Here is a 23,655-nt window from a genome sequence, read left to right as displayed (position 1 = left end):
TAGACCTAGCTAAGAGGTTTCACCAACCATAGACATGATTGGACCAAAGTCTTTTACGAAAAACATGAAAACAACTAAGGAAGAAGAAGAAAAACTCTTAGTGAAGGCTTCTCTGCCCTTTTTCTCCACTCCTTAAACCCTAGAAGATGCCTAGGAACATCCTAGGGAGTCCTATTTATAGTTGTGGAACTCCAACTTTCACACCTAGTTGGAAAACTTTAGAAATCGCCTCAAATTTACACAATTTGATAAAATAGACTTCACTCTGCACATTTTTTGAAAATAGGCTTCACTCTGTGCAATTTCATAGAATGACCTAGAGTTTCAAAATATGCTTTTTCATGATGATTTCAGGATTCCTTTTCTTCACTTTAAATTTTTTATTATGTTCATTCCTCACTTGGTTTTCTTGGATTTTTGGCATGTGAATTCTTTAATCTTGGTTTCCTAAGATCCATCCCTTGCCTTGGTAATTCTTGAGCATCAAATACATGCTTTTAGCACCCTTTTCAATCTAAGCTGTTAAATTAACCTTGCAACACAAACATGAGTAAAATCGAACATTAAGCATTATCATGTTCATAAAACCAAGATATAAATGGGGGATAATATGAAATATTTGACCCTTCATAGAAGTCATTAATGAAGAATTCACATGCCAAAGATCCAAGAAAACCAAGCAAGGAATAAAGAAAATCAAAGATTTGAAGTGAAGAAAATGAATCCTAAAATTATCGTGAAAACAAAATTATTCCTGAAATTGTCCTGAAAGAGCATATATCTGAAACTCTGAGTCCATTTTGAAAAACTTCGCAGAGTGCGTAAATTTGTGGCAGTTGAAACTCTAAGTTTATTTTGAGAAACTGCGCATAGTTGTAAATTTGAGGTGATTTCTAAAATTTTCTAACGTAGTGCGAAAGTTGGAGTTCCACAACTATAATATGACTCCCTAGGATGCTCCAATGCATCTTCAAGGGTTTTGAAAGGTTTCAAGGAGCATACACAAGGGTGGAGCAGCAGCCAAAGAGTTCTTCTTCTTCCCTATTTTATTTTTCATGCTTTGTTTAAGAGATTTTGGTTTTAATCATGTCTATGGTTGGCTAAACCTATTAGCTAGGGCTAAGAGGTGAGGCTTGTAGCGTGTTTGGATGATTATCTTACTTTGATTCTTGTTCTTATTGAACCTCATTGATTTCTAGTTTGATATTAAAGGAATATTTTCAGTTTTCTATGATTTATTGTGACTCAAATTACAATAGATGTTGTGATAGCTTTGGATATCTTCTTTTCTTATTTTGAGATTGTGAATTGGTAAATCCTGTTATTCACCATCATCTCCTGGGCATGGTAGGGTGATGGAATCCCTTCTAATCATCATAATTCTCCTCCATTGAGAATTATGTCAATGAAAAGTTTAGATTTGATTTAAATTGCTTTATCTTAAAATTGGATAAGATAGGACTCCAATTCCAATTGTGTTCCTTAAATCAAGTTAGCATCTTGATAGCTACAGGTGGATCCTTGGCACCCTAATTCCCACCTTTATATTCATAAGTTTTAATCAACATTATTCACCATTACTCTCAATTATTCAAATTTCAATTTAGATCTATTTCCAGTTCTAGTTCTAGTTATTTTCAGAATACATAAAAGTTTAGTCCCTGTGGATTCGACCTCGATCTTACCAAGGTATTACTACATCGCGACCCTACACTTAGGGTTGAGTTTTTGGCACTGTTGTCGGGGACAATGGCTGCATTTTTCTGAGATTAATTAGTTTTGGAATTAGGTTAAGATTATGATTAATTTCTGCTTTGTTTTTATGTTAGGATTTTTTTTAAAAATTATTTTTAGAAACTAACATTATTTTCTATTTTGTAGGATCTTAACATAGCTACTCCAATCCGCTAACCTCTTTCCAATGCTCTCTTTCTTTTCTAAATTTCTTATTTGCTGTAGGTTTTATTTTTCTTTTTCTTAAGTTTAGTTTGTTTGCTTACTTGAGAGTTGCAAGTGTTTCATGCCCAAGTGGGTTCATGACAACACTTGACATCTTTTAAGTGAAGGAGGATTGGTCAAAGGGTTGTCAATCCATCACATGATTAGACACCACCTGAGACCGAGAGAATCAATAGAAGTGATGGCCGCAAATCAACCTCAACCTCCAGTTGAGGAAATTCAAGATGAAAACAAGGTGCAGAATGCACCCCCGCCTCGTACTCTACGAGATGATTTAGAACTGACGGGGGTGAGTACACCTTCCTACATGATATTTCCATTAAATGCAGGAATTATAGATATTAAACTAGGGGTAATTCAACTCCTGACTAAGTTTCATGGACTAGAATCTGAAAGTCCATAATTGCATATGAAAGAGTTCGTTGAAATCATATCTACATTACACTTCCCAAACGTGTCTAAGGACACAGTTAGACTGAAATTGTTTCCTTTGTCTTTGAAAGAAAAGGCTAAGTCATGGTTACATTCCTTAAGACCAAGGTCCATTGGCACATGCGCTGAGATGACAAGGGAGTTCCTTAAAAAGTTCTTCCCCTATTATAAAACAAATACCTCAAGAAAAGCAATCATGAATTTTACGTAAAAAGAGGATGAGAGCTTCTTTTAATGTTGAGAGCGATTTAAGGATCTCATAAATTCATGTCCACTATATGGCTACAAAACATGGCATATAACAAACTTTTTCTATGAGGGATTAACCTCACCTATACGTTAATTTATGGAGATGATGTGTAATGGGGAATTCATGAATAAGGAAGCCAATGATGCGTGGGATTATTTTGATAAACTTGCTGAAAACGAACAATCATGGGATACCTCTTTAAGAATTACCACTTCTAAGCCTACTCAATCAAAGAAAAGAGGAGGAATTTATGTTCTAAAAGAGGAAGATGATATAAATGCAAGAGTGGCCAAACTCACAAGAAAAGTCGAGACCATGGAACTTAAGAAGATAGAACTCGAAAAGACTCTGGAAGTTGTTTGTGGTATTTATGCTTGTAACATACATACAACTGACAATTGCCCAACAATTTCCACTTTTCAAGAGATATTGAATGACCAATCAAATGATATAAACAATTACCAAAAACCTTTCAGTGGAACCACGTCAAATACATATAACTCAAGCTGGAGGAACCATCCAAACTTCAGTTGGAGGAATGGACAAATGGAAACTCCTTAAGGGATCCTTATTGTAAGACTCGTGTCCTAGCCTGTACTATTCCGTAGGCTTCCACGGCCCTTCCGGTCACATTCCGGCAACCCTTGGCCTATATCCGATATTTGTGCGCAACCCTAAGTTGTATCCCATAGATTTGAGTTGGCTTAATCTGAGACTTATACTGTTGCGACCGCACCATCGCCACGGTTCCAATGTCGCATCTTGCATACTGATCCGATACCCTGACTAGGAGATGTGGGCGCGCATTCAGTTCAAGGAAAACATCATTCATTTACAATCCCAAGAGAATCTCTACAACATGTCCCATCAATCAATCAATCACCTCATGTCAAGTATAAGAGCAACCCCAAAGTCAACTCTCTCCCTCTCTCTCTCTCTTACACACCCATACATGTCAAGTACACCTATCACCTCATATCCATCACTCACATCCATCACCTCTCCCTTACAACCACCATTTCTTTCTCTCTTTCTCAACACATTTTCCAAGCAACAAAGTGGTGGACGTCCAAGCAATTTCAAGAGAGAAGAGTGAGTTGTGTGGCCCACTTTCCATCCTAAGATCTATCATCCTAGCCCTTCATTTCTCATCACCCTCCATCAGAGTGAGACACAAGGAGATCGGCATTCCATCAAACCAAGAAGATCGAATGGTGGGTGTTTTATAGGCCTAGATTTAATGCTTTGATGATGAGCCAAGTGAGGCCTACCAATTAATGGTATGAATCTCACTTTGGACCCTAGGTGTGGCCGATGGCCCACCTTGATTCTCATGATCATTCCATGATGGGGCCATTCTCCATGGACCCCATCATGATGTTTATTTTCCTTGCATGGATAGGGTCATCTAGACCTTGCGTTTCAGTGGAGGAAAGATCTCCATTGTCGATTTTGATCAGTGGGCCCATATGTAATGGGACCCACTTGATGTATGTTGTAAATCATGAAAGAGAGGGCCCATAGTGCCGGGGTCCCTCCATCACTCGGTCTCTCTCTTTCTCTCTCTCTCTCTCTCACTTTCACTTTTGTTGTGTGTGATGATGTGGCCGCGTGGCCCACCCGGATGTACCCCACTTGATGTATGTCTTATCCACACCATCTAGCCATTTAGTGGCCCACCTGAGTAGGGCCCACCTTATATCTATGTGTTGTGCCCAAACCATCCAGCGTCTAGGGATGCTGGACGTGTATTGAAAACAAAAATATTAGCTTGATTTAACAAGCTTTAGAGATGGCTACTCATGCAGGCCTCACCTTGATGTAGGGGCCCAATCCACGCCGTCCATCCTATTTCTCATCCCATTTTAGGCATTGAGCCAAAAACTGAAGCCAATCCGACTATCTGGCGGGCCATAGCATAGAAAACAGTGTTTGTACAGTTAAAATCCACCCTGATGTTTCTGTACCCCAAAACATGTCGAATATTAGGCTTAATGGGTCTGACTTGGGCCATAGAAACTAATGGTTGGGTTGAATTTTTTTGATGCGGACCCCACTTATGAAAAACCACAGAAAAACTGTTTTAAAAATAAAAAATAATAATAAGTAGCAGGTGCTACTACTAACATCCAAGGACGCGCAACAGTGTCCTGCACTGGGACGTGAAGGGGAGGCAAGGACCGTTGGGTCCTAGCCATGGGCCCCACCATGATGGGTGCTGCACATCAACACCGTGCATTTGATGGGTCTATGGGGTGCCCCCAAATATTAGCCGTATACATAACTCAGGTGGCCCACGTCACAGGAACAATGAGGGTGGAACGTCTGCCCTTGAAACCCTTTTGGGTTGTCACAGAGGTTTTAGATCGATATGAAATTTATTTTTCCTCTTCATTTGGGTCTGCGCGACCTTATTAATAGATTGGATGGCAGATAAACGTTATGGCAGGCCCCACGTGGGACCCATTGATGTAAGTATTAAACCCACACTGTCCCCACATTTGGGAGTGGGACGGTTGGTGTACCTCACTCCAGCTACATAACTGGTGTAGTGGCGTCACCAAGTTCCATGGGTCCCACCTGTTTCATCCACGCCGTTCATCTATGGGACCCACCATGATGCATGTGTTGCATCCAAACCGTCCAACCATTTTAAAAGCTCATTTTAAGGCTTGAGATAAAAAATAAGACAGATCTAGTAACACATGGACCACACTATAGAAATAGTGGGATTGAACATCTACCATTGAAACCCTTCAATTCCAGAAGTTTTGGACTAATGGGGGATCTGTTTTTCCTCTTAATTTAGGTCTGTGTGACCTTATGATCAGATTGGATGGAACATAAATGTTATGGTGGACCTTGAGAATTTTATTGGTGGAAATCATCGTCACCACTGTTATTTGGAGTGCGGTCCAGTTGATCTTTTGATATGATTCAATTTTTTATCTCTAAAAATAAATGAGTTGGGTTTGGCCTATTTGAACTCGGCTCATTCGACTTAGTCCATTTGATTCGGCCCACTGATTCGGCCCATTTGATTAGGCCGAATGTGATATATGAGGCCTGTTGTTGAGGCCCACCTTGATGTGATGTATGAGGCCTGTTGTTGAGGCCCACCTTGATATATATGAGGCCCATGTGATGCGGCTCATTTGATGTGTTTGGGGCCCATGGGTTGAGGCCCAACGGGATGTATATAAGGTCCATTGCAATGTGTGATTACACCATAGTTTATATAATGATGTTTATGACAAGTCATGCCTTAGGAGCAATGATGGTTAAATGTCTACATTGTGACCTTCCCTTAGGTCGATTCTGATTATCGAGGCTGATTCCGATTAATGGGGCCAATTATTGGGGCCGGATACTGAGGCCGATTATCGAGATCGATTATTAGTGCCAGTTATCAATACCGATTATGAGTATGTGACATCATAGCATCATGATCCCTACACCTTGGAGCCACCTTGTGTATATATTGGGCCCATAAGAAAGTTCAGTTTATAGCAAGATAGAGAGGGTAAGGAAGCCCACTTATTGCACTTAGACTCGGATCTGCCTTTGGTGGGGGATATTGTGATGCTCCATCATTGTGATCACATGTGGGCAGGCGCACGTGGGTGGACACTGATGTGAGAGGGGCCTAAGGAGCCTGGGTGAGCTACCAGTGATTGACAGGCTACTGTGCTAGCAGGCTACTGTGCACACAATGAAGGCAGAACTTTGTCCCACATCGTTTGCATTGTTCGATGTTGTGGTGGTTATAAGTTGGATTCTTTCCTTAACTATTGTGCTGCGTTTTAAATCAGTAAGCTTATCTTAATATTTAGACTAAATCTGCCATCCTTCTGTGGACCCCCATCATTCGTATGCATGTTGTGATGGATGATTGATTAAAGCAGATGTCATTGGGCTGAGATGTTAATGGGACTCCATGTGAGATGGAGTTATCCCCACATGATCGCGAGATACATGCTGGTTTGATGTATGGCCTAAATGAGGTTAACGGTATTCGTGGCTCGTCAGGATTTGCAATTGCATTGCCTCCTCAGCATCTATTATTGTCATATTATGTTTTGCATTGCATAGCCTTGATATGGTCGTTGACATTCATGCCTTGCATTGCATAGCCTTGGTACGGCTGATAGCACTCACGGACTTACTAGTATACTTCCGCTTACTTTGATATCGTATGATTCATGATCTTGTCAGTATTTTTGCTTATTCTAATTACTCTGATATTACTTACTTGGCACTTACCTTATGCACACACTTTCACCACCCACTAAGCTTTCTATAAGCTTATGCACAATAGATACATGCAGGTGGAGTTAGGTTGCAACAGCATGGAGCTTGGAGCATGTAGCTAACTTCTAGAGCTTTGATTTCGATATATGTATTTCCCCTCCAGCACTGTATTCAAATGATTATATTAGTGGATATGTGATGATGATGTTGCATTTGTGATTTGGGTAAACTTGTGGTTATGCTTATTACGAGACAAATGTACGTTGGAAAATCATCCTTGTAGGATCCCAGGATCGAAATCTGGCGTATGTACGCTGGGAGCTGATAATGGGGTACTACAGAGGCTATCAGCACCGGATTCGGTGATCGGAAATTTTGTGAGCCTGATTTCCGAGTTCAAGGCGTGACACTTAAATAATTTCTGAATCAAAGGAAACCTTAAGAGGATCTGGTCTTAAAACATATACAAAACCAAGAGCTTTTTTGTAAGGCCCATATCCAAGTCCGTAACATTCCTTAGACTCCCACAATCCTCCCCATCGAATTTTGGCTAACCATGACCTATAATCGGCATTTGCGCGTGACCCTAAGTCGTACCCTATAGATATGCGTTGGTTCAACCCGACACTTGTAGCCTAGCAACCGCATCGTCGCTGAAGTTCTAACGACCTGTCTTGTGCACCGATGCGATACCCAGGCTAGGAGATGTGGGCCCACATTTATTTCGAGAAAATGCCACATATTTGCAAAACCTAAGAGAATCTCTACTAAACATCACATCAATCAATCAATCAAGTCAAGTGCCAACACCCATGCCTCTCCCTTACAACCTCTCTCTCTCTCTCTCTCTCTCTCTTCCTTACCCATTTTTCCAAGCAACTCCCAAGAGAGGGCCTTTGGACGTCCAAGCTTGGAGACCAAAAACTCCACCAAGCCAACCCCCCTTCCTTGCAAGATCCCACTTAATCCAACCCTTGGATCATCATCTCCACCATTAAAGGAGCACTTTTGGAGCATTGGAAGGCTAGGGAGGAAGAAGAAGGATAGGTGGGTGATCTACGATTTCTACATTAATCTTAATGATTTAAGGGCCCACTTGTGATGGGACCCAATTTGATGCATGTGTTGTAAACAAGAGGGGCCCATAGTGGCAGGGTCCCTCCACTATGCCATCTCTCTCTCTCTATTTTCCTATTGTGGCCCACCTATGATGTAAGTATCTTATCCACACCATACATTTAGTGGACCTCACTGCTGTCTAAGCGAGGCCCACCTCGTCACCATGACTAGGTCCCACCTATTGTCTGTTTGGAGGAGCCCGGATGGAGAGAACACAAATATCATGATACAAGATGGTGGGCTACACGTGTGGACCTACCAAATGTATGTGTTGCATCCCTGCCATCCACTGTCCATCCATGGATGATGGATCCCACTTTGATGTATGTGTTTTATCCCTGTTGTCTAGATGTCTTCAACCGTGGGACCTGCTATGATTTATGTGTTTGTTCCAGCACCGTCCATCTATGTGGACCCCACATGATGTATGTGGCCCACCGTGATGCTGGTGTTTTATCAACACCGTCCATCTGTGGCCCCAACAGTAGAATAGCTGCTATATTGATGTCAGTGGGTCCCATGCAGCAAGAATGCTGCTAAATTGATGATAAGTTCTGTGGGCTATACATGAGATATGTGTTAGATCCATACCGTCCATCCATTTGATATTGTGTGGGGCCCACCCCAACATTTGTTGCATGTGTGGGATGGGACCCACCTTGCTACACGTATTATGGACTCGCACCGTCCATCCATAGATGGTGCTGAGAGGGGCTAACCAAGATGTATTTGCCATCCAATCTGTCCACCAATTTTGGGCAGGACGTGGGACCCACCCACACATGTGGGGTGGGGCCCACCTTGATATATGTGTTCTGTGGCCACACTGCCCGTCCGTATGCTGGATGGGTGGGGTCTTACTTGGATGATGTGTTGTATATTCCCACTGTCCACATGGACGATGGGGCCAGTCGTGATGTATGTGAATATCCACGCCATTTGTCCATCAAGTGGGACCCACCGCAGATGTATGTGTTACATCCAAACCGTCCATCTAAATGGTGAGCTCGTCTTAAGGCTTGAGACTATAAATGAGGCAGATCCGTATATCAGGTGGACCACACTACAAAAAATAGTGGAGGATTGAACGACTATCACTAAAATCCTTTTGGTATCTCAAAAGCTTTGGATCAATATGAAAGTTGTTTTTCCTCTTAAATCAGGTCATTGTGACTGCATGAACAGTTTGGATGGAAAATCAATGTTATGGCATGGTCCAGATGATCATGAAATCATCTCCGCTGCCATTATGGTATGGTCTAGATGATCTAGGTTCCGAGTCTGAGTAACCTATCGATTTTTGGATATAGACCCTTAACGTATGTGCCTTCGAGGATTCTCAGGGCTGATAGGCCCTTGTTCCTTCTTGTAGGACATGCCGCTAAGGAGAGCGACCCGAGCGACTCCCACTCCCCCATCTGAGATCAGCGTAGCCCCGACAGCACCCATGACTGCAGATCAGCTTCAGTAGATACGGCAGGCGATGACTACTATCCTTTAGGGGTAGGGTAGGTGGCCCACTGTTACGTCAGCCCAGGCAAAGCAGGAGTGCCCGAGCACCCTTCTTAGAGACTTCTGACAGAATGATCCCCTGCACCTTCGAGGTGAGCCAGACCCTACTGTAGCAGAGATATGGCACTCCGAGGTGGAGAAGATATTCGACACTATGAGATGTATGACCCAGCATTAGGTCTCATTAGCTGTATTTCTTCTCCAGGACGTGGCTCAACATTGGTGGGCATTAGTCGCTCAAGCGGCGGCGGTCGATTTTGAATGGACCTAGGAGGACCTGGGAGGACTTTGTAGACCGATTCGACTGAAATTTCTTTCCCAAGCATGTTCGACAACAGCGCGCATTAGATTTTGAGACTCTAGTCCAGGGAGACATGACGGTGCCCCAGTATGAGGCACATTTCGTCGAGTTATCGAGGTTCGCGATGTATCTTGTTGATGACGAGGGGCGGAAGGCCAACTGTTTTGAGAACGGCTTACATCTTACCCTCAGGAGCCATGTGGTTGGACACATGCTTCCGACATTTGAGCAGATTGTGCAGAGGACCTAGGTCTACGAGGCAGATTGGGCTAGTTTTCAGAGGACCCATGACTAGAGAGGAGACCAAAAGAGGAAGGCACCCTCCGGTAGCTCCCAATAGTAGCAACATTGTCCATAACAGCGACGCATGACCTGCCCAGCATTCTAAGCACCAATGGCACCACCTCCAGGACCATTTTCAGGTGCTTTCTTTGGATGTGATAGGACATGACATCGTAGGTACTAGTGTCCCCATCCATAGTAGCAGCAACAGCAGAGGGCACCACATCAGCCTCCACAGGTTCATCATGGATGGCCGGATGGGATGCCAAAAATATTAAGTTCTAGCATTGTGGGCACATAGGATGTCCTTGGGTGAAAGTTCCAAAATTCTCTTGGTACCGGATGATACCCTAACGTCTAGACCGAGTGGATACATGAGCGCCCAAGTGCCAAATACCAGTAGGAGGTGTCTCCCACTGTGTCGTGGTTGGTTAGGAGGGGGTGTGGCCTTATTTGCCCGAGTGAGGGGGCTGTAAGCTAGGCTGAGTATGACTAGCTCACAAATGGGTCCGCTATCAATGAGTCGGGTAGGTATTGACAGACTACTGGTTAGGCAGATAGTGAGGTCTTTTTTACTAGCTAGTTGTGCGGCTAGGGAGACGGCAGCCATTGTGGAGTCTACTAGACCTTGATGATATCTCAGAGATAAGCTATACTGATATGTGGACTTACTGAGTAGGAGTTGCATGCTCAGCATTTGACTCATTCATTCATTCACTATTCACTCGAGCTGGTGGTGCGCAATCAAGTCATTGTGTGTACCTTTGTAGTGGCCAGGATTTCAATTGGGGTATGAAACCAACTTAAGATCAGGAGTTTACCACATTGAGTCTAACTATCCAAATTTAGGTATGGGACTGGTTTGGATAGAAGTCCCTTGTGATGGACCCCACAACCTGCGATACTATGTACTATCATCCCGACTTCACGTCTAGCTTAATCATTTCTTTTGCACTGCATATTGCATTACATCCCCAGCACATGGCATTTGGTTTATTACAATTTCGCATTGCATAGTCGATCTTCATTGCATACTCTGATATTGTTTGACTCATGGACTTGTTAGTATTTCTACATACTCTAATATTATATTGCTCATGGACTTGTGAGTATTTCTGCTTACTTTATTATCGTATGACTTATGAACTTGCCAGTATTTCCAATATTGTGTGAATTATGGACTTGTATTGTATACTTGGCACCTACGTTGTGCACACACTTACACCACCCTCTAAGCTTTCTATAAGCTTATGCATGATAGATGTGTGTAGGTGGCGTTAGGTCACAGCATCATTGAGCTTGGAGCGTGCGACTGTCTTCTGGAGCTTTGATTTCCGATATATATATTTCCCTTTCAACACTGTATTCAACTGTTTATATTAGTGGATATGTGATGATGATGTTGCTTTTATGATTTGGGTAAACTTTTGTTTATGCTTCTTACGAGATAAATGTACATTGAAAAATCCTCCTTGTAGGATCCCAGAATCGAAATCTGGTGTATGGGCGCTAGAAGCTGAGATGGGGTACTATGGAGGCTGTCAGCACCGGATTCGATGATCGGGAATTTTATGAGCCCGGTTTCTGAGTTTTGGGCATGACATTTTTAATCAGGGTATGTTGCAAGCCTTTCAAGACCTTACAAAGGCCATACAAGGGCTTGAAACAAAGAATTCAATTGGGGAGAAAGGGATCCTTTCGACTCAACCTCTCCTTAACCCAAAACAACAATATGAAATCAGTAACCCAAGATCTTCAAAACAAATGAAGCAGGCTAAGTCTATCACTACTCTTAGGAGAGGGAAGACAATTGACAAATCTATTTCGGTGAGGGCTGAAAATCCTAAGGACCCGCAAAATAGGTGAGAATGATAGACCTAGCAATGCTCCATATGGGTTAGAACCGGAACCTCAAAGTAAGCCGATTGCGTCATTCCTTCAACGGTCAATTGAACCAAAATGTCTCTCTAACACTCAGGATATTCTAGAGGTGCTTAAGCAAGTGAAGGTTGACATCCCTCTACTGGATGTCATTAAACAAATCCCTTCATATGCCAAATTTCTGAAAGATTTATGTTCGACCAAAAGACGACAAAACATAAAAAAGAAAATCTTTTTGATAGAAAAAGTGAGTACCATCCTTAAGCAAGATGTGACACAAAAATACAAAGATCCTTGAGCCCAACTATCACTTATGTAATTGGGAACCACCGGATTGAGCACGCACTTCTTGACTTGGGGGCGAGCGTAAATCTGATCCCTTGCTCAATTTACGAACAATTAGGTCTATGTGAATTAAAACCCACCTCGACCACATTACAACTTGTCAATCGCTCAGTTCGTGTACCGAGAGGGATGATTGAGGATGTGTTGGTCCAAGTTGATAAATTCTACTATCCAGTAGATTTTATTGTCTTGGATACGCAACCCATCATAGATGTGAGCACTCAAATACCTGTCATTCTTGGTCGCCCATTCCTTGCTACATCAAATGATATCATTAATTATAGGAATGAAATTATGAATTTATCTTTTGAAAATATGACATTGGAGCTCAACATCTTTTTCAACATGAACAAACAGCCAGAGGATGATGACGATACCCATGACATTAACATGATCGATTCTTTCATAGAAGATAGAGCACTCATGACTCTATACTCTGACACTCTAGAGATGTGCTTGGCCCACTCCCCTGATTTAGATGATGACATGATTAGAGAGATGGATGCCTTGTTTGATGCTACGCCGGTACTTGAAGTTAACCAGTGGAGACCACTATCTGAAAAATTGTCCCAAACCGATGTAGTACCTTTACCGTCTAATCTCAAAGCATTGAAGCTTGACCTAAAACCTTTGTCATTTGATCTTAAATATGTCTATTTAGGTCAAGATGAGACATACCCTGTGGTGATCTCTTCCCACCATGAGAAAGAATAAGAGAGTGTGCTCATTTCCACTCCCATTGAGCATAAAGGAGCTCTTGGATGGTCGATTACGGACCTCAAGGGAATTAATCCTTTGATTTGTACTCACTGCATCCATTTTGAGGATAATGTGAAAACCTCCCGACAACCACAATGTCGACTCAATCCAAATATGAAAAAAATGGTTAAGGCTAAGGTAATTAAGTTGTTGGATGTGGATATCATATACCCTATATCCGACCGTCAATGGGTGAGTCTAACTCAGGTAGTTCCTAAGAAGTTCGGAATCACCATCATAGCCAATGCCAATAATGAACTCATGCCAACTGGAGTTACTACTGGTTGGAGAATGTGTATTGACTTATGGAAGTTGAATACTGTCACAAGGAAGGACCACTTTCCTTTGTCCTTCAATGATCAAATTTAGAAAGGCTAGCCGGTCACTCTTGCTATTGCTTCCTTGACGGATATTCGGGCTAAAATCAGATAGAGATAGCCCTTGAAGATTAAGAGAAGACAACATTCACATGTCCCTTTGATACCTTTGCTTACCGAAGGATATCATTTGGACTATGTAATGCCCCCGCCACTTTTCAACAATGTATGTTAAGCATTTTTCCTACATGTTGGGGCAATACTTAGAGGTCTTAATGGACGACTTTTCTGTCTGTGGTTCATCCTTTAGCAAGTGTTTGAAAAATCTTAAATGTGTGCTAAAGTGATATGAGGAAAAGAATTTAGTTTTAAATTGGGAGATATGACATTTCCTTATTCCCAAGGGAATTGTGTTTGGACACATAATTTCATCCAAGCGAATTAAGGTAGACAAGAAAAAAATTGATCTTATCTCTAACCTACCTCCATCCAACAGTGTACGTGACGTGCGATCCTTCCTAGGACATGCTAGATTCTATAGATGATTTATAAAGAACTTTAGTCATCTCTCTCATCCTTTATGAAATCTACTTTAAAAGGATGTACCATATGAGTGGACTGAACAATGCCAAGAAGCTTTCACTAAGCTCAAGGGCATGTTAACTACTGCACCTATCATGCAGCAACCCAATTGCACCATCCCTTTTGAGATTATGTGTGATGCATATGACTATGCTATTTAGACGGTGTTAGGCTAGAGAAAAGAAAAGAAGCACTACGTTATTCATTATGTAATTAGAACTCTAAATTCTACCTAAGTGAACTACTCTACTACGGAGAAGGAACTCTTGGTAATAGTGTTCGCTTTAGACAAATTTAGTCCTACCTGATCGGATCTAAGATCATCATCTACACAGACCATGCAGTGCTAAAGTATCCTCTTTCTAAGATGAATGCCAAGCCACGCCTGATAAGATGGATCCTCTTACTCCAAAATTTTGATATTAAAATACAAGACAAAAAATAGTAGAAAATGCAGTGGCCGACCAACTTTCTCAACCTGACCTCCTGATTCTCTTGAGCCAACACTAATAAACGATATGTTCCCTGACGAACAAATGTTTAAACTCTCCCAACAACCTTTATTTGCTGACATTGCAAATTATCTTGCTACAGGTTTCACACCAACATATTGGACTGCATAAGATAAGAAAAAATTCGAGGTACGTAAGTTTTTCTAGGATGACCCTTATTTGTTTAAATATTGCCTAGACCAAATTTTAAGGAGATGTGTGTCAGACAATGAACATCAGAGTGTCATCTCCTTTTGTCATTCTCAGACCTGTGGTGGTCAATTTTTTGTTAAAAAGACTATGGCTAAAATTCTACAATGCGGCTTCTATTGGCCCACGATGTTCAGAGATACTCATGAGTTTTGCAAAGCTTCTAAGCATTGTCAGAAATTGGGAGGGTTGTCCTATCAAAATATAATTGAGGCATTTGATTGTTGGGGCATCGATTTCATGGGACCATTCCCCCAATCCTTTGGGAATATTTACATCTTGTTAGCAGTAGACTATATCACTAAGTGGGTCGAAGCGATCCCGTGTCAAAATAATGATTATAAAATGGTCATTCGATTCTTAAAAGAAAATATCCATTCCCGGTTCAGAACACCTCGAACCATCATTAGTGATGGAGGTTCACACTTTTGTAATAGGCCATTTTAGAACTTAATGAATAAATATATCATCTCTTATAAAGTGAGCACTCCATACCACCCGCAGGCAAGTGGGCAAGCCGAGATTTCCAACAGGAAAATTAAACAAATTCTGAAAAAGAAATGGTTAACCCTAACCATAAGGATAGGTCCATCCATTTAACCGATGCTTTATGGGCTTACCATACAGCTGGAGCATAGAGCCTATTTGGCAATCAAAAATCTGAACTTTAACTTAGACAACGCTAGCTCACTGTACAAGATCCAACTAAATGAACTTAAGGCAATCCTGAATGATGCTTACGAGAACTCAAGAATTTACAAGGACAAGATGAAGGTGTTCCATGATAGGAACATCTTTCAAAAATTATTCATAACCGATCAAAAAATCCTTCTGTACAATTCTCTGTTACATCTTTTTCCGAGAAAACTTCGATCTTGTTGGACTGGCCCTTTCACTGTTACTAATGTTTATTCTCATGGGGCCATCGAGATAAAGAATCTGACAAATGGCAATGTTTTCAAAGTGAATGGACATCGTCTCAAGCGATTTGTTGAGAAGTTTGATTCAAAGGACATGTCCATGCCTCTGACTAATCTTGTGTACCAGAATTGACCTCCTAGTCTGATGGAGGTGTAGTTAGGTTTATTGTTTTCATAGAATTTAGGATTAGGATAGTTTGATTTCAGTTTGTTTAGTCTTCGTGCTAACCCATTTACATGTTAAGAACTTGAAAAAGCTTCAATTCTCCTTCTTCAGGTATTATCTTCCCATCACTTCTCATTTCTTTTCATTGTCTCATATGCATTGCATGCTCATATCTTTTACATTGAGGACAATATAAGTTTTAGGTTGGGGGTGTGGATTAGGAAACTAATCAGTGTTTTCTTAGTTTTGAGCAAAAATTATAAAATTTTTTAAATTTTCAAGTGAAAAACATGTTTGGGAAATGATAATTTGTGAAATTAAGAATGCTTTAAGTATGATGATAAGATGGGGACTGAACGTTGAATTATTGGAGTTTAATCGACCGAGTAGACTATCGTCTAAATTCTTCCATGTAATTGTTTAAGAGGAAGTTTGAATATCATGTTAATCTAAGTCACAAGCCACATTTAAATTACTTTTTTGTGAATTGTACTAGAATTTCTCATTATTAGTATGTGTATCCTTGATAGATATTGAGAATTAAGTCTGGAGAATTTTATCCACCTTAAAAAGATGAAAAGAACTAGTTAAAAAATAGAGAGACTGACAAAAAGGTCATGTATGATGAAAAGACTAAAAAGGAATGAAAAGTCTGAAAAGAATGAATAAATAAAATGGACCGTTTATATAAAATCAAAAACTGAAAAAGGAAGAAAAATATGATAAGTTCAGAATCAGTACTTGATTATTTAATAAAACTCTAAGTGATGAGCATGGCTAACATTATGAAATAGTAGTATGTTATGAAAAGTAAATATAATTCACTAAGCATATTGAAAAATTTTGATATATGAACTTATACTCTTAAATGATTGATAAAGAAACTTTTGAATGATTACTCATGTGATTTGTTTACAACCCCAAGTGTAGGGTAGCGATTTAGTAATAATCTCGGTGAGACCGAGGTCGAATCCACAGGGACTAATCTTGTGTATATTCTGAAACTAACTAGAATAGAACTAGAAAAAGATGTGAATCTAATTCTGAAGTAGTTGAAGAGTAATTGTGATTAAGTAATTAAAACTTGTAAATTTAAAGGTGGTAACTAGGGTTTCTAAGGATCCACTTGTAGAGATCGGGGAGCCCTCTTACTTGATTCAAGTCACATGATTGGAATTGGAGTCCTATTCTATCAAATTGAAAGCTATACAATTAAGATCAATCTGAACTTTCATTGACCTAATTCTCAATGGAGGAGAATTGTGATAATTGGAAGAGATTCCATCACCAAACCATGCCCATGAGACGATGGCTAACAACATGATTTACCAATCCCACAATCTCAAAATCAGGAAAAGAAGATACTCAAAGCTATTGCAGATTTATTGTAATTTGAGTCACAATAAATCATTAAGAACTAAAAGTATTCCTTTAAAATCAAACTAGAATTAAATAAGATTCAATATAAACATGAATTAAAGTAAAATAAATATCCCATCATGCTACAAGCTTCACCTCTTAGCCCTAGCTAAGAGGTTTAGCCAACCATAGACATGATTAAACTAAAATCTGTTCAGAAAAACATAAAAACGACTAAGGAAGAGGAAGAAAAATTCTTGGCGATGACTTCTCCACACTTTTGCTCCACTCCTCATATCCTATAAGATGCCTAGGAACATCCTAGGTACTCCTATTTATAGTTTTCCAATTCAAACTTTCACACCGAGTTGGAAAATTTTGAAAATCGCCTTAAATTTTGCAGTCCATGTGTTGTCCGCGAAACCTTAGATGAGTTGAGGCAATCCTTCGACTAGTCAAGGGTACCGTTGACTAGTCGAGGGTTTCCTTTGACTAGTTGAGGATGATGGGATTTGTGAAAATTTTGTCGCTGGAGTTCGAGTTAAGGAATCTTCGACTAGTATATGGACTAGTCGAAGGAGGCAGATTTTTAGGGTTCCTTTTTTTCACTTCAAGTCTTCAATGCTCTTCATTCCTCACTTAGTTTTCTTGGATCTTTGGTATGTGAATTCTTCATTCTTGGTCTCATAAGATCCATCTTTAGCTTTGATGATTCTTGAGTGTCAAATCCATGCTTTTAGATCCTTTTCAATCTAAGCTCTTAAATTCATCTTGCAACACAAACATGATTAAAATAGAACATTAAGCATTATCATGTTCATAAAACCAAGTAATAAATGGGGTCCAATATGCACTATTTGACCCTTAACACAATTCCCAACTAGCATTTTGCTAGTTCCGAGCAAAGTATGCAAAAACTAAATCTCGAAGCTTAATGTCAGAAATCTTTTTTAGAAAACAATCTTTTGTGCACCCAAGGATGAATGGGTAGAATTAAGATACGAAAGTGAGATTTTAAAAACCTAGAGCCCAATCACATAAGCAACTAGTCAAATAAGTTTTTTATCCACTAAATTGAAGCATAATTTGTATATCAAGTTTTTCAATGTGCTTAGTGAAAGTCAATTTACTCCCCATACGAATACTACCAATTTATCATGTTAGCTATGATCATCACTTTAAGATTAGTATGAAACTCAAGTATTGATTCCGAACTTATCCCCCTTTCCTTCTTTTTCCAGTTTTTGATTTTATATCAACGGTCAATTTTTATTCATTCATTTTATTTTTACATTTTTTTCCAGATTTTTCATTCTTTTTATTATTTTTCATGACCTCTTTGTCGATCTCCTATTTTTTTAATTGGTTCTTTTCTTCTTTTAAAGTGGATAAAATTCTTCAGACCTAATTCTCGCCATCTATCAATGATTTATATACTAACAATCAGAACTTCTAGTATATCTTATAGAAGACAAATTGAATGTGTTTTGTGATTTAACATGATATTCAAACTTCCTCTTAATCAATTGAGTGCAAGTGCTTAGGTGATAAATTACTTAGATGACTAGACTACAGTAATTCAAAATTCAATCTCTATCTTATCATACTCAAAGCATTCTTAAGTACACAATTCATCGCTTCCAAAACAGATTTCAACTTGAAACATTAAAAATTTTCAAAAATTTTGCTAAAAACTGGGAAAACCTAAGAAAACACTGATTAGGTTACCTGATCCCCCATTTCCAACCGAAAAATATACATTGTCCTCAATATAAAAGAAATAAGCATGTAATGCAAAAGAGGCAATGAAAAGAAAAAGGGAAGTGATGGAAAGATAAAACCTGAAGAAGAAATTTTGAGGCTTTTCCAATGATCTCAGTGTGAAGATGGGTTAGCATTAAAAACTCAAACAGACAATAAGCAAACTATCTTAAAACAATGAAAAGTAAACTATCAAAAATAACATAAAACAAACTATCCTAAACAGCATAAAACAAACTATCCTAAACATAACATGAAAGCAATAAATCTAACTATACCTCCATCAGACTAGGAGGTCAATCCTAGTAAACAGGATCATTCAGAGGTATGGACATGTCCTCTGAATCAAAATTTTCAACAAATGGCTTTAAACGATGTCCATTCACTTTGAATTCATTTCCATTGTTTAGATTCTTTATCTCAATAGCCCCATGAGGATAAGCATTAGTAATAGTGAAAGGGCCAATCCAATGAGATCGGAGCTTACCCGAAAAAAGATGCAATGAGAATTATACAAGAGGACTTTGATCGAGTGTGAGTGATTTCTGAAGAATGTGTTGATTATGAAACACCTTCATCTTGTCCATGTAAATTCTCAAGTTCTTATACGCATCATTCCAGATTTCTTCAAGTTCATTCAACTGAAGTTTGCGTAGCGAGCCAGCGTTGTCCAAATTGAAATTCATATTTTTAATAGCCAGTAAGATCTATGTTCCAACTCCATAGTCAAGTGGCAAGCCTTCTCATAGACAAGTTTAAAGGTAGACATTCTAATAAGGGTCTTAAATGCAGTACGGTAAGCCCATAAGGCATCAATCAATTGGATTGACCAATCCTTACGGTCAGGGTTAACCATTTTTTTCAAGATTTTTTTAATTTCCCTATTGGAAATCTCAACTTGCCCACTGTTTGTGGGTGGTATGGAGTGCTCACTTTGTGGGAGATGCCATATTTCTTCATTAAGTTCGCAAATGGCCTATTACAAAAATGTGAACCTCTATCACTAATGATGGCTTGAGGTGTTCCGAACTATAAAAGGATGTTCTCTTTTAAGAATTTAATGACTATTTGATGGTCATTGTTCTGGCACGGGATCGCTTTAACCCATTTACTGACATAGTCCACCGTTAGCAGAATATATAAGTTTCCATGAGATTAGGGGAATGGTCCCATGAAATCGATGCCTCAGTAATCAAATGCTTCAATTATGAGAATGGGGTTTAAAGGCATTATATTTCAACGGGATAATGCTCCCAATTTTTGACAATGCTCACAAGCTTTACAAAACTCATGAGTGTCCTTGAACATGGTGGGCCAATAAAAGTTGCACTGCAGAATTTTGGCCGTGGCCTTTTTGGCAGAAAAGTGACCACCACAGGCCTGAGTGTGACAAAAGGAGATGACACTTTGGTGTTTATTGTCTGGCCGAAGAATTTTTTTCTTATCTTGCGCAGTCTAATATGTCGGTGTGAAACCTATAGAAAGATAATTAGCGATATCCGCAAACCAAGGTGATTGGGAGACTTTGAACAATTGTTCATCAAGGAACATATCATTTATACTTGTCATCTTAAGGGAATCAGAGAGATCAAGGCAGGAAAGATGGTCGACCACTACGTTCTCTACTTTCTTTTTATCTTTTATTTCTAAATCAAATTCTCGAAGTAGGAGGATCCATCTTATCAGGTGAGGCTTAGCATCATTCTTAGAGAGAAGATACTTAAGCACCGCAGATCTGTGTAAATAATGATCTTGGATCCGATTAAGTAGGACCTAAATTTGTCCAAAGTGAACACTACGGCTAAGAGTTCATTTTCCGTAGTCAAGTAGTTCACTTGGGCGGGATTTAGAGTTCTACTTACGTAATGAATAACATATGGCTTCTTTTCTTTTCTCTAGCCTAAAATTGCCCCAAGAGCATAGTCAGACATGTCGCACATAAGTTCAAAAGGAAGGCTCCAGTCGAGTGGCTGTATGATAGGTGCAGCCCTTGAGCTTAGTAAAAGCTTCCTGGAATTGCTTAGTCCACTCGTATGGTGATCCTTTTGAAGTAGATTACATAGACGATGAGAGAGGTGACTAAAGTCCTTTATGAATCTCCTATAAAAATTGGCATGTCCTAAGAAGGATCGCACATCTCGTATGTTCTTGGGTGGAGGTAAGTTAGAGATAAGATCACTTTTAGCCTTATCTACCTTAATTCACCTAGACGAGATGATGTGTCCAAGGATAATTCCCTTACGAACCATGAAATGGCACTTCTCCCAATTCAGTACTAAATTCTTTTCCTCACATCGTTTCAGCACACATTTAAGATTGTCCAAAAAATTGATGAAGGATGGACCAAAGACAGAGAAGTCATTCATGAAGACCTCTAAATATTGCCCCACCATGTCAGGAAAAATACTTATCATGCATCACTGAAAAGTGACGGGGGCAGTACATAGTTTGAATGACATCATTAGGTAAACAAAAGTGCCAAAGAAACATGTAAATGTGGTCTTTCCTGATCTTCAGGTTGTAGCCCGAATACCTGACAAGGAAATAATAGTAAGAGTGACTAGCTAGCCTTTCCAAAATTTGATCAATGAAGGGCAAAGGGAAGTGGTACTTCCTCGTGATGGTATTCAACTTTCTGTAGTCAATGCACATTCTCCAACCAATAGTAACTCTAGTTGGCACTAGTTCATTATTGGCATTGGTTACGATGGTGATTCTTGACTTCTTAAGAACCACCTGAATTGGACTCACCCATTGACTATCAGATATGGGGTATATGATACCCACATCCAAAAGCTTAAGAACCTCGGCCTTAACTACTTCCTTCATGTTTTGATTTAATATATGTTGTGGTTGCCGGGAGGTCTTCGCATTATTCTCTTGATAAATGCAGTGAGTACAAATCGAAAGGTTAATTCCCTTGAGGTCTGTAATCGATCATCGAAGGGCTCCCTTGTGCTCAATGAGAGTAGAGATGAGCATACTCTCTTGTTCTTACTCTAGGTGGGATGAAATCACCACTGGGTATGTATCATCTTGACCTAAATAGACATATATCAAATTAGAGGAAAAAGGTTTCAGGTCAAGTTTCGGTGCCTTGAGGTTAGATGGTAGAGGTACTACATCGGTTTAGGGCTATTCTTCAAAATGTGGCCTCCACCGATTAAGTTCAAGTACCAGCATGGTATCCAGCATAGTCCCAATCTCCTTAATCATATCATCCTCGAAATTATGAGAGTGGGCCAAGCACGTCTTTAGAGGGTCAGAGGATAAGGTCAAAAGGGTTCTATCTTCCATGAAAGAGTTAATCATGTTAATGTCATGGGAATCGTCATCAGCCTCTAACTGTTTGCCCGTCTTGAAAAAATATTCAACTCTAATGTCATATTTCTAAAAGATAAAATCATGACTTGATTCTTGCAATTAATGATTGCATTTGATGTGGCAAGAAATGGGTGACCAAGAATGACTGAAATTTGAGTGCTCATATCCATGATGGGTTGAGTATTCAGGACGATAAAATCTACTAGGTAGTAGCATTTGTCCACCTAGACCAACACATCTTTAATTATCCCTCGCGATATACGAACTAAGTGATCAACCAATTGTAATGTGGTTCAGGTGGGTTTCAATTCACCCAAACCTAGCTATTCGTAGACCGAGTAAGGAATCAGATTTACGCTCACTCCAAAGTCAAAAAGTGCATGCTCAATCCGGTAGTTCCTAATTACACAAGGGATGGTTAGGCTACCAGGGTCTTTATATTTTTGTGGCATATCTAGCTTGAGGATGGCACTCACTTTTTCTATTAAAAAAATTTTCTTTTAAATATTTTATCATCTTTTGGTCGTACACAAGTCTTTTAGAAATTTGGCATATGAAGGTATTTTTTTAACCGCATCTAGTAAAGGAATATTGACCTTCACTTGTTTCAACACCTCTAAAATATCTTGAGAGTTAGAGAGAGGTTTTGGTGTAATCAACTGTTGAGGAAATAGAGTAATCGGCTTCCCTTGAGGTTCCAGTTCTAATTCTTATGAGGCATGACTAGATCTATCATTGTTGTCCTCTTTTGAGTCCTTAGGCTTTTTTAGCCCTAACTAGAATGGTTTTGTTAATGGTCTTCCTATTCCTAAGAGTGGTGATAGATTTTGCTTGTTACATCTGATTTGAAGAACTTGGGTCACTAACTTCATATTGTGGTTTTGAATTGGGAAGAGATTGAGCTGGAAGGCTCCCCTTGTTCCCAATCGCACTTTTAGTTTCAAGTCCTTATATGGCCTTTGTGAGGTCTTGAAAGACTTGTAGCATAGCCTGATTGAAAAGCTCTTGATTTTAATCATGCTTTAAAACTGGATCCTCCTAAGGTTTCCCTTGAATTGGAATTTGGTTAGGGAATCTTTGAGGTGTAGCAGTTTGTCTGTTTCTCCAACTGAAGTTATGATGATTTCTCCAACTGGGATTGTACGTATTAGAGGTGGGCCCACTGAAAGGTCTTTAGTAATTATTTATGACATTAGTTTGCTCATTCGGTACCTCTTGAAAAGCAGCTATTGTTGGGCAATTTTTAGTTGTGTGAATGTTACAAGCACAAATACCGCAAACAGTTTCCTTACCCTTATCCATCTTTAATTTCATGGCCTCGAGTTTTTTGGTGAGATTAGCCACTTTAGCATTTATATCATCGTCCTCTTTCAGGAGGTATATTTTACGCCTCTCCTTGGATTGAGTCGGCCTAGACATTGTGCTTGATTTTGG

At 39.6% G+C, this 23,655-nt stretch overlaps 1 non-coding gene across 1 annotated transcript; it reads right to left on the bottom strand.

Moving 5' to 3' along the window:
* Positions 1-2,568: 2,568 nt before the first annotated feature.
* LOC131257089 (small nucleolar RNA R71) lies at positions 2,569-2,676 on the bottom strand. Its single transcript, XR_009177109.1, has one exon. It is a non-coding gene; the product is annotated as a small nucleolar RNA R71 (small nucleolar RNA).
* Positions 2,677-23,655: the final 20,979 nt, after the last annotated feature.

This window comes from Magnolia sinica, chromosome 9 (genome assembly GCF_029962835.1).
Source record: "Magnolia sinica isolate HGM2019 chromosome 9, MsV1, whole genome shotgun sequence".
Taxonomy (NCBI): domain Eukaryota; kingdom Viridiplantae; phylum Streptophyta; class Magnoliopsida; order Magnoliales; family Magnoliaceae; genus Magnolia; species Magnolia sinica.
The sequence above is the reverse complement of the archived record's forward strand: the minus strand, read 5'-3'. Positions and strand labels throughout refer to the sequence as shown.